General features: G+C 49.3%; 1 pseudogene; it reads left to right on the forward strand.

Moving 5' to 3' along the window:
• The first annotated feature begins 1,122 nt into the window (after positions 1-1,122).
• On the forward strand, positions 1,123-1,261 carry LOC123146604 (uncharacterized; annotated as a pseudogene).
• The last annotated feature ends 10,991 nt before the right edge of the window (positions 1,262-12,252 follow it).

The following is a 12,252-nucleotide window of genomic DNA, read 5'->3' on the forward strand; positions in this document are numbered from 1 at the left end:
TAGGGAGGCGGCGGTAAGGGAGGAAGGGGACGAATGGAGCAACCCTTATTTTCCAGCCCAATCATTCACACCCGTCACTAACCATCTTGGAGTTGCCGTACTATAGTTCTGGTATCGTCTCCGTATCTAGCAACTTTTCATGGTGAAAACGTGTGAACCGCCTTTACTGGTTCATGCAATGACCTTAGAGGCACCGCTTCAGAGTTTTTGACCTACGCCTCTTTGTTGGCGGCGAGTGATGGTTCGGGGTGTGGGCTGTTAGAATACAAGTTGTATAGGGATAGGAAAGTGGTTTAACTTGTATCCCTATCTATCTCTTCTTCTCTCCCGTATCTCCTGTAACCTCTCGAGAGGATCACGATCGATCCCGATCGATCCCTCAAACATGTACATCAAGGCATTGGCCATATATATACATTGCGGCCTGAGACAAAGGGTTCTACGCTTTCTCATATGGTCATCAGAGCCCTTCCTCTCATACGTCTAGCCCTCGAGAAGGAATCAATCTAGTTGATCGAGAAAAAGAGAGGAACCGAGATCGAGAGAGAGGTAATCATGTCAGGCACCGCGCCGTCCACCGCTGCATCCACCACGCCCGCATCCACCATGAGCGCTCTGTCCACCTTGTCCGCATCTTCCACCTTTGCATCATCCTCTACCCATAGCAGCTCGCCCTCTCTCGGTCCGCCTCCATCAGAGAAGCTCACGAGGACGAATTTCCTCCTCTGGAAGGCTGTCGTGCTACCCCAGATCAAGGGGGCACAGATGGAGCACTTCCTCGATGCCGCAAGTCCGGCGCCCCCTGCCACCATCACCGTCACCAACGATGGGAAGGAAGAGCAGGTCTTCAACTACGCCAGGTCGATCTGGTTTGCGCAGCAGCAACAAGTCCAAGGGTACCTTATGGGGTCTCTGTCTCGAGAGGTCCTCGCTCAAGTTGCAATGCTCCAGACGCCGGCCGAGGTATGGAATTCCATCCATGCAATGTTCGCTGCGCAAACACAGGCCCAGAAGATCAACACAAGGATGGCGCTCACCAATCTGCAGAAAGGTAATCTAACCATGGCAGAATATCTTGGGAAAATTAAAACCCTTACAGATGAAGTTGCCTGCGCCGGTGCACCGCTCGGAGACGCCGAGATCATCTCCCACGTCATAGCCGGCCTCGACATCGACTACAACCCCGTGATCTCGGCTCTGGCTGCGCGCGTCGAACCTGTTACGGTTCAGGAGCTGTATAGTCAGCTCCTGAGCTTTGACACCCGCCTCAGCATGCTTCAAGGAGTAAACTTGCGCCAGTCTTCTGTCAACGCTGTCTCCCGCGGACGTGGCCGTGGGCGTGGACAGCAAGGGCGTGGACGCGGGAACAGCAACGGCGGCGGGCGCGGTGGTAACCAGGGCCAGGCCCGCTCTGGTGGTGGTGACCGCGGCGGCGGCTACAATGGTGGTGACCGCGGCGGCGGCTACCACATCGGCTACAACGGTGGCTACAACAACAACAACAACAGTCGCCGCCCTAGATGTCAGCTGTGCAAGAAACCGGGCCATGAAGTCATGGACTGCTGGCACCGGTATGATGAGGACTTCGTGCCTGATATACGACAAGCTGCTGCAGCCATACGGGAGCACGGCGGAGCTGATGGTGACACGGTATGGTACGTTGATTCTAGAGCTACTGATCATGTCACAAACGAGCTAGAGAAGCTTGCTTTCCGAGAGAGGTATCATGGCAATGATCAGATTCACACCGCAAGCGGTGGAGGTATGGGCATTCTTCACATTGGTCAATCTTCTATTAATTCCCCTAGTCTCAAACGTGATCTTGTCCTCAGAGATGTCCTTCATGTTCCACAAGCCGATAAAAATCTAGCTTCCATGTCTCGCTTAACCTCCGACAATAATGTTTTCTTTGAAACTCATCCTAACTATTTTTTCATAAAGGATCGGGCAACGAGGGAGCTCATCCATCACGGTAAATGCATTGGAGGATTATACCCCATCACATCAAGAGTCTTTGATCGAAAGCGTCATCGTCAAGTTCATTCTGCTATCAAGCCCTCCTTAGCCAAGTGGCACCAAAGATTAGGGCATCCTTCTCTAAATATAGTCAAGCAAGTAGTCAATAAAGGCAATCTTTCATTGTCACATAGTTCGGAAAGTGAGTCAGTTTGGGAAGCTTGTCAATGTGCAAAGAGTCACCAACTTCCTTATCCTTTGTCAAATAGTGTGTCTCATGCTCCTTTAGAGCTTATTTTCAGTGATGTATGGGGTCATGCAAGAGATTCTTTTGGTAGAAAGAAATACTATGTCAGTTTTATTGATGATTATAGCAAATTCACATGGATATACTTGCTTAAATTCAAATCTGAAGTCTTTTCTGTTTTTCAAGAGTTCCAAAAACTTGTTGAAAGACAATTTGATAGAAAAATTCTTGCAGTCCAAAGTGACTGGGGAGGAGAGTATGAGAAACTCAACTCTTTCTTTCGTAGCATTGGCATTATTCATCATGTTTCTTGCCCCCATGCCCATCAACAGAACGGTTCTGCCGAACGAAAACATCGTCATATTGTGGAAGTTGGTTTGTCTCTTTTAGCTCATGCATCAATGCCATTCAAATATTGGGATGAGGCTTTTATCACGGCTACTTATCTTATCAATCGTCTGCCTAGTCGAGTCATTGGCAACACCACTCCTTTGGAACGTTTGTTTCATCAAAAACCAGACTATAGTTCTCTCAAAAAATTTGGGTGTGCTTGCTACCCAAATTTGCGTCCCTACAATCGTCATAAGCTTGAGTTCAGGTCCACACAATGTGTGTTTCTTGGCTATAGTAATCTTCATAAAGGATACAAATGTCTAGAAATCTCATCAGGCCGTATCTATATTTCTCGTGATGTTATTTTTGATGAAACATTGTTTCCATTTGCTAAACTTCATCCTAATGCCGGAGCTCTTTTGCGTGCTGAAATCTCCCTTCTTTCCGATCCTCTGTCTTCTTCTGATCATGGGGGTGAATTAATTAGAACTGATCATGTGAAAAATTCCATGGACAATTTTGAATCTGGTGTTGATTGTGCAGCAACAGGGCGTGATTTTATGTGTCCAGGTACAGCCAAGACAGGATCCGGCGCGGGATCCCAGGCCTATTCGCCTGCAGCCGTGCGATCCGAGGCGGATTTGCGCCGCAGACTAACAGACGCGGGATCCCAGGCGGATCACCTCGCGTCTCCCGCGGCAACCGATCGGGTGGCCGACCACTCCCCAGGCGCGGAGCCCGCGGCAACCGACCGGGTGGCCGACAGCTCCCCACGCGCGGACCCCGCCAATTTGCATGGGAGCGATTCGCCCCGTGCCACGAATCCCGATGCTGCTGGCGAGGGGGAGAGCGCGCCTGCCTCTGATGAGGATCCGGCCGGATTTTCTGTGGACAACACTTCTGCTGCAGAACCAGAATTTTCGGGATCTTCTGCGGCTAGACCTGCAGCAACACCAGTTCCCCTCCGTCATACACGGTCTCGGTCAGGTATTGTCAAGGAAAAGAAATATTCAGATGGTACAATCAGGTATGATAAACTTAAGCGTGTTTTTTTCACAAGTATTGGTGAACCAACAAATTTGCATGATGCTCTTGCACACAAGGATTGGAAGAAGGCTATGGATGTTGAATATGATGCACTCATTCAAAATAAAACCTGGCGGTTAGTTCCACCAAAGAGAGATGCCAATGTGATTGATTGCAAATGGATATATAGAATTAAGAAAAAAGCTGATGGAAGCATAGACAGATACAAAGCTAGACTAGTTGCAAAAGGGTTTAAACAAAGGTTTGGTATAGATTATGAGGATACCTTTAGCCCTGTTATTAATCAGCTACTATTCGACTTGTGTTGTCTATTGCTATTTCCAGAGGTTGGAGCCTACGACAGCTAGACGTTCAGAACGCGTTTCTTCATGGTGTTCTTGAGGAAGAAGTGTTCATGCGGCAGCCACCAGGATATGAAAACAAAAATACACCACATTATGTCTGTAAGTTGGACAAAGCATTGTATGGGTTAAAACAGGCCCCAAGAGCCTGGTACTCAAGGCTAAGTACACAGTTACAAAAGCTTGGGTTTACACCATCAAGGCAGATACCTCATTATTCTTTTATCATAAGAACAATATTACTATATTTGTTCTTGTCTATGTTGATGATATAATTGTTGCCAGTTCAAGCCCAGATGCCACAACTTGTCTGCTTAAGGATTTAAAGCTGGAGTTTGCTCTTAAAGACTTAGGAGATCTACATTACTTTCTTGGAATTGAGGTCAAGAAGGTAAAGGATGGCATACTTCTTACACAACAAAAATATACCACTGATATTCTCAGAAGGGTAGGTATGGAAAAGTGTAAGCCAGTCAGTACACCTATCTCTACTTCAGAAAAGCTTACTGTTGAAAGTGGAGAAGCACTTGGGTCAGATGATGCAACAAATTATAGAAGCATTGTAGGTGCATTACAGTACTTGACTCTTACACGTCCTGATATTTCATATTCTGTTAACAAAGTATGTCAATATTTGCATGCTCCTACTACTTCTCATTGGACAGCAGTCAAAAGGATTTTGAGGTATCTCAAGTTTACAGAGGGACTTGGTCTTCAGATTGTCAAGTCTTCATCTATGCTTGTGTCAGCTTACTCTGATGCAGATTGGGCAGGGTGTGCTGATGATAGAAGGTCAACAGGTGGTTTTGCTGTATTTCTGGGAACAAACCTTGTGTCATGGAGTGCAAGAAAACAGGCAACAGTCTCAAGGTCAAGCACTGAGGCTGAGTATAAAGCTTTGGCTAATGCAACAGCTGAAGTAATGTGGATTCAGACATTGTTACATGAACTTGGAATTAAAGTTCCACAGGCTGCAAGATTATGGTGTGATAACATTGGTGCAACCTATCTTTCAGCTAATCCTGTTTTTCATGCACGAACAAAACATATTGAAGTTGATTTTCACTTTGTCAGAGAAAGAGTAACACGCAAACTGCTTGATATAAGGTTCATTCCAACAGGTGATCAAATTGCTGATGGATTCACAAAGCCTCTAACGATGAGAAGGTTAGATGATTTCAAGTACAATCTCAACCTTGGCAAATAGGGTTTAGATTGAGGGGGAGTGTTAGAATACAAGTTGTATAGGGATAGGAAAGTGGTTTAACTTGTATCCCTATCTATCTCTTCTTCTCTCCCGTATCTCCTGTAACCTCTCGAGAGGATCACGATCGATCCCGATCGATCCCTCAAACGTGTACATCAAGGCATTGGCCATATATATACATTGCGTCCCGAGACAAAGGGTTCTACGCTTCCTCATATGGGCATCTTTGTTCCCCTAGACCGGATGACTGATATTCATTCTTCCTTCAGAGGGAACGCCTGTGTGGTCGTTGTGACCTTCCAAAGGGCATGTGTGGTCGTTGTTCTTGTCTTTTTTTTCTTGAAGGTTTTCGTCGAGTAATGGCTGCATGCATCCTCAATGTTTTGTCATCGTGCTGTTATAGGTTTGCCACCGTATTTAGACAATCACTTCTCCTGCAGCATTGCCGCCATTTACTTTTGTAGCGTGCATGTATCATGTAGCACATTAACAAATAAAAAATCCAATATATAGGACACTTTTGCGTGAACTAGCCTTATCTATATTTTTTGCGTTGTTCTTGGTAGTCCTGAGTATATGTCGGCAGTTCTCCATCTCTCCCTGGTTAAGAAGATTCTTTCAAGTTAGTAGCCATGATCAGCTAGAAGAATCATTCGTGGTACCTATCCAGAGATATAAATGAACGGTATATATGTGCCGGAAGGAGCGACTCCATCATGCTACAGAAGATTCCTAGTGAAGGAAATCACGTCGTCGTAACTCCACCGCTGCAATAAAGGTAGTTCTCGTCGTCCACTTCCCATATAAATCAAAGAAACCCGTGTCTCTTTCTCTGTCCCGATCGATCCATCGACGCTCGCATATACCCCCTATGTCTCAGACGTTTAACAACTTGCAAAAACGTTTTATATTGTGAGATAAAGGGAGTACATACGAGTCTTCTGTGCTCACTGAGCACAAACCAATCCGAGTCGCTCGTTGGTTCTTCCATATGTTATATATACGTAGCTCATGCATGTAGTAGCACAGTAGTAATATTAGACATATATGTCCTCCTGCTGATAAAGCGGGCAACTAACTACTGATGCCCGTACGCGCGCACACACATCTGACATCCTTGTCGTGTGGCATATATTCCCCCATCATCATATCCGGCCCGGCCTGCCGACAAGAGCGTTTGGGTACATTCATTCAACGGAACCCTCGCAAAAAGCTCGGACGAATGACGAGGAACACACTGTCTTCGTCTGTCACACACTAAATTACTAAAGCGACTCGTGCGAGGAACGGTAGGTCAGAATTCCTCCAACTATGCGAGCGTCTTCCAGAGCAGGACCAGCAGGACAAAAGCCCGGATGAAATGCAGCCGGTCGTTTCTCCGAAAGAAAGAGGAGCCGATGATCCACTGCGCACCGCGATTTACCACGGACCTGACGAGACGCACACCTGCTCCCATCCCATGCACATCGTCCGTTCGGCGAGCAAGTTGCTCGGGCAGCACACCGATCGACACAGATTTAGCACCTAGCTAGCTACTCGCTGGTGCCCACTAGCCACTATACTACCCAAAGCGTCGAGACACTGGCTATAGCTAGCCGTGTGCGTGCGTGTTTGTGGTGTGTAGCTGTGCGCGCGGGGCACGGTTTCATGGTGTTGTCATGAGATGACCAGAACCTGAAATAGTTCGCCCAACGTCTTCGTGTCGGGCCACGGCTCCCGGCCCGCGCTGTCGCGGTCGATCGCGCGCGGGGAGAGGTGCGTGGGAGCACGGCTCGATCTGTGCACTGCTGGCTCGCCACTACGTGCTGCCATGGCTGGAGTCGTAGGGGTGGACGCATGACCGGTCGTGGGGATTGGATGGTCGACGGCGGGCGGTGTCCTCGTCGGAACGGAGCGGTCACGCTCGACGGGGCCGCACGAGCGAGTGGACCGTGACAGCGCGCCGGACGGCGGCCACGCGTGCCAGCGATAAGCCAAACAGGGAGGGAGGACGGGGCGCGCCGGGGAGAGAGACAGAGAAGGAGACCCACCAGCTGACCTACGTACGCGCGCGCGCGCTGATATTCCGCCCCACTTATACGATCCACCCGGCGGAGAAAAGCGGGAGAAAACCCCCCAAAAATCGCCCCGGCAGCGAGATCGCGCGGGATTCTCGTTCTCGGTGGCCGATCGACGTGGGCCGCGGCAGTACTTGCCATACTACACCACTTCTCAGTTGCTCTACCAGTTTTGGTTGTCTCTTACTGTGGATCAGTCGAGTGAGCTAGCTATAGGTGGTGCGTCTTTCTGCCTAACACCATCAGCATGCATGTCGCAAAAGGCAACCCCCTCAGTTGATGTTCGATCATCTCGGCAGCGTTTCGGCATGATTTGCCGGTCGACTACGGTTTGCATTGGGCGATCCTCCTCAGAACAGCTACGTATTTGGTTTTAAAATGCCCCTAAAGCTTCGATCAGGGTGCTCGATCGCTTTGTGGTCTTTGCTCCATGTAGTATACCCCCTGCCGTCGATCTATAAGCGCCCTTTAGGGATCCAAATGGCCGCCGACTACGAGCTTTTGTCACTGCCAATGTTCTGCGACCGGATGGTAGGATCCAAACGTGCCATTCGCCGGAGGCGCCCGGCAATTAACAGCATATGTTATTCGATGCTGCTAGTGGCTAAATGCCTAATCACTATAGCTTTTCAGGAGGGGCAAAACGGGAATCACACAAGACGGACCTTTTATTGGAAGCTTGCACAAGGGTAACTTTTTTTTTGAAAGATCCAGCAAAGTGCTGACATTTTCATTATGGGTATGAGTAGGTCTCGGTCGACTGAGATTTAACCAAGTATCAGTCAAGTGACATTACATGCAAGAGAGAGAAAAAAAACTGAAAAGAAATTTTGCATGAATCTTATTGTAAGATCTCACAGATATAGCGCCGACTGAGACTTAACGAAGTTTTAATTGAGACTTAGCAAAACTGTTTCATTATAGGTAGGGAGCAATATGTACACATGCGTGGACAGAGCCACTAAGAAGGGAAAAAGAGAGTAAACTAGAAAGAAAGCGGGGAAAAACTCCCCCAAGCTATGAACTATCTCTCATGACGGATCCCGAAGGGCTACAACAAGCCTTTGGTGCCGGGGGTTCTCCAGGCTTCCATGGATGATCTGATGGATCCAATGAACATGGGACAACCAATGATCTGTTCTTGAATATTCTGTTGTTTCTCTCCGTCCAAAGCTCCCAAACAGTCAGCAACAACATGAATTTGATGCCCTTCTCTTGTTAACATCAGCAAGGCTGATGATTTTGCTCCCGGCTACCATCGCGGCCGTCTCACCCCCTCCCCCCAGCCCCAAGTGCCAGAGCCTGGTAGCCTCTACAGGACGCAATTGTGTCCCACACTTGGCGAGCCACGGGGCACTCCCAAAGAAGGTGAAAGGATGTTTTCAGATTGCCGATGCAGAGGAGGCAGAAGTAGCAGTTACCCTAGCCACGTCGTTGAAGGCGATCAACGCACCAAATTTTGTTTTGCAACATCAACCAGGCAAAGGATTTGCAGCGTGGCGGCGCCCATACCTTCTAGATCATGTCCGGGAGAGAGGAGTCAGTTTGCCGTAGGAACTGCAGACGGCAGGCTGACATCGTGCTGTAATTTCCAGAAGCAGACACTTTCCATATTATCTCATCACTTGCAGCAGGCTGCAGGGTTATATCCGAGGCTCTGATCATGTTCCATATGGCCAAGAATTCCTCAATCACTTGGTGGGGAAGATCGCGATGACCAATGTCCCTAATCCAAGCATCATTTGCCAGTGCATCCTTGACCGTTCTGCCCTTTCGCATTGATCTGTTAAAACAGATTGGGGCGATCAATCGGAGTGGCCAAGTAAAATTTGCAATTTTGTCGTTGCTAATGGTGACAGATGTCGCTACCGCAAAGAGGTCCCAGTCATGCTTGTCGCATAGTAGCTCCGTCCCACCCATGGGCGATCCGGCAACTTCCAAGCTTGCCATAGCCAATGCAGCCGTAAAGCTCTTGAGAATTTGGCCAAGTCGAGAATTCTCAGACCCCCCCCCCTGTCATTTGGCTTGCATACCGTGCTCCACTTCACTTTGCATTTACCCGCGGCGAGCTGCTCGTCTTGGCACCATAGGAAGCGCCTGCATGTAAATGTCGGCAAGAAAGCCCTTTGGCACTTGAATGGTGGTCATGGCAAACACCGGTATCACCACTAGAACGGATCTCACCAGAGCCCTCCTACCCACCTGATTCATCAACTTGGCGAGCCACGGGGCACTCCCAAAGAAGGTGAAATTATGTTTCCAGGTTGCGGATGCAGAGGGGGCGGAAGTAGCAGTTATCCAGCCACGCCATTTAAGGCAATCAGCGCACCAAATTATCTCATCACTTTGCAACATCAACCAGGCAAAGGATTTGCAGCGCGGCAGCGCCCACACCTTCCAAATCATGTCCGAGAGAGAGGAGTCAGTTTGCCCTAGGAACTGCAGACTACCGGTTGAAGCTATGCTTTAATTTCCAGAAGCAGACACTTTCCAGATTATCTCATCACTTGCAGCAGCTAGCAGGGTTATATTCGAGGCTTTGATCATGTTCCAGATGGCCAAGAATTCCTCAATCACTTGGTGGGGAAGATTGCGGTGACCAATGCCCCTAATCCAAGCATCATTTGCCAATGCATCCTTGACCTTTCCGCCCTTCTGCCTTGATCTGTTAAAACAGTTTGGGGTGATCAATCGGAGCAGCGACGTGCATGGCCAAGTAGATTCCTAGAATTTTCCGGTTTCACTGTTGCCAATGGTGACAGATGTTGTTGCCGCAAAGAGGTAAACTCAGAAATAGCCAAGTGGGAAAACCCAAGTAAGTCTAATCCTAGATCGGGTGAATTCCGCCACTAAGATGAATTAATGAAGATCTTTACCTTCTTCATAGTTGATGGGTACTCCCTGTTTCCTCCAAACTTCGGCCGTAAAGTCTTGGCCGTTGTCGAAATTGAGATCTGCGAGCGCCATGGTCGGACCTAAATAGGTGTCCGCCGTGTCCGGAGCGGAACACGACGCAGATTTGCGGTGGATTGCCACGGTCGGGTGGCCGGCGGCGGCGGGGGGGGGGGGGGGGGGGGGGGGCTAGGCGGAAATCCGGTTAAAAAAGGGTAATATGTATATCATTATAGAGGAATGCCAAACTCTCAACTAAAAAAAATGCTAAACTCAGGAATACCCATGTGAGGTCCAAAATCCTGCACCTACGGACCCTTACGCATGTTTTATGTAAGCTTCCAACTAATCTAAACGTCCCCCCGAATTTCGTCGGGGCCCCCCTCCCTCCCCTCAACTCCAGTCCCAACCTCCCACATTAATAAACACGTAAATTTCATAATAAAATTTACGTAGGTGCAGCAAAGCTCCGTGTAGGGTCGACAGGTGGCCATCATCCCATGAAGTACCACCTCTTCCCACCCACCTGATCGACCAGTCAACTTAGCGTTGACTAGGCTCCCCTCCCCGGCTGGTTCTTTTACTAGTACAGTTTTTGTACGTCCCCTGTCGTGTACGCATCATATCATGAACAGTGAGTACTCAAGTTCGAAATGCGGTAATGACGAGACTAGTATCGGTCTTTAGCCGCAGCTTTGCTATCAAGCAGATGGCTGGAGCGGAGCAGCGGCCACCACGAGTCCACGAGAAGAGACGGGACATAGATTTTTGACGACACATGCATCCATCCATGACGCCTACGGATCAGAGCAGGGAGGACACCGAACACCGATCAAACTGGCGCGCGCCTGTTCTCGGATGGCGGCCTCAGCCCGCCCGCGATGAGCTGTAACACACGCCAACACTGTGGTTGACTGTTCTTCTCCGTTTAGAATCGTAGGGAGAAGTACTGTGCGCCGAGCACTGTTCTCTGACGGCGAGGCAGCCGGCCGGCATCCGATGCACCGCGGATAACGAACGGTAAAGAGCCGCCGGTCCACGGCTGTCGATGCAACCTCCGACACGGAGCGGCCGAGCAGGGGACGCTCGCGCTCCCGTCCACACAGACACAGGCACTCAGCTGAGCTCGCCCTAGTAGATCTCATGCCAGTATATCTCAACCACGCTAAACGCTTCATCTGCATTTGGGAGGCCTCGGCACGGACGACGTCCGGTCTGACCTTATTCTCTGCTTCTGCTTCCAGAGCCTCTGGTATATGCGCTGACGCACCATCCATGTTTGATAAGGATATCCGATGCATAAGGACAAGCACCTCCCAAATCGGCACCCGAAACTTACATAGCATATGGTTGTTACCATCTACTCCAACCAGAAAGGTGTACGCACTTAATTATTGCAGGAATATTGACTGCGGTGAGCCGTTCCGATCTCTCCATGAAACACGACGGATAACACCAAGAATCGGGTGACCTCATTCTTATTCACCTCGGAAGCTTTTATTTGAAATATAGGAAGTGCATTGTTGTTTCGTATGGAAATCACGGCGGCGACGCACACGATTCAGGAGCAAGCAACCAGCGGTCTCAGGCTTGGCGTCCATTTACTCAAGAAGCAGACGCTGATGTGATTACATGCTGGAATGCTGGTTTGATCACGGCTAAGCATTCCTAAGCATACACGGTACCTACTACGTGTACCTACTAATGTGGAATGCCAATCATATTATGAGGAGATTTGCAGAGAAAGGGAAAGATTGGGGGCACGCCTCCCACGCGCACTTCTTGCCCCGTTTCGCGGACCAAATGGACCGGGAGTAATCGCTCACTTTTACTGGTACCACCAACTACTGAAGCCACCGCTTGCAGGAGTTACTGAAGCAGAGCGTGCTGAATTTCTTCCGTGCGATGATGGGCTCTGGCCTGTGGCCTGGAGACGGGTCAGGTCAGAAGAACAAAAAGAGGAGCTAGGGGGTAAAAAAACCCAAAGAAATAGGGCGAGCGTCGCCGTCGGCCGTGACGTCCATCTACCTAAGATACATGAACCAGTGACCTCATGCGAGCGGAGCAGGCCACGCACACTGCCTTCCTCGCTAGCTTTTCCATTCTGCACACCCTACCAAAGCCCGGCCGCGGGCTCTATAAAGCGCACCGCAGAAGCCAAGCAGCTACCTC

This window comes from Triticum aestivum, chromosome 6D, assembly GCF_018294505.1.
Source record: "Triticum aestivum cultivar Chinese Spring chromosome 6D, IWGSC CS RefSeq v2.1, whole genome shotgun sequence".
Classification (NCBI taxonomy): domain Eukaryota; kingdom Viridiplantae; phylum Streptophyta; class Magnoliopsida; order Poales; family Poaceae; genus Triticum; species Triticum aestivum.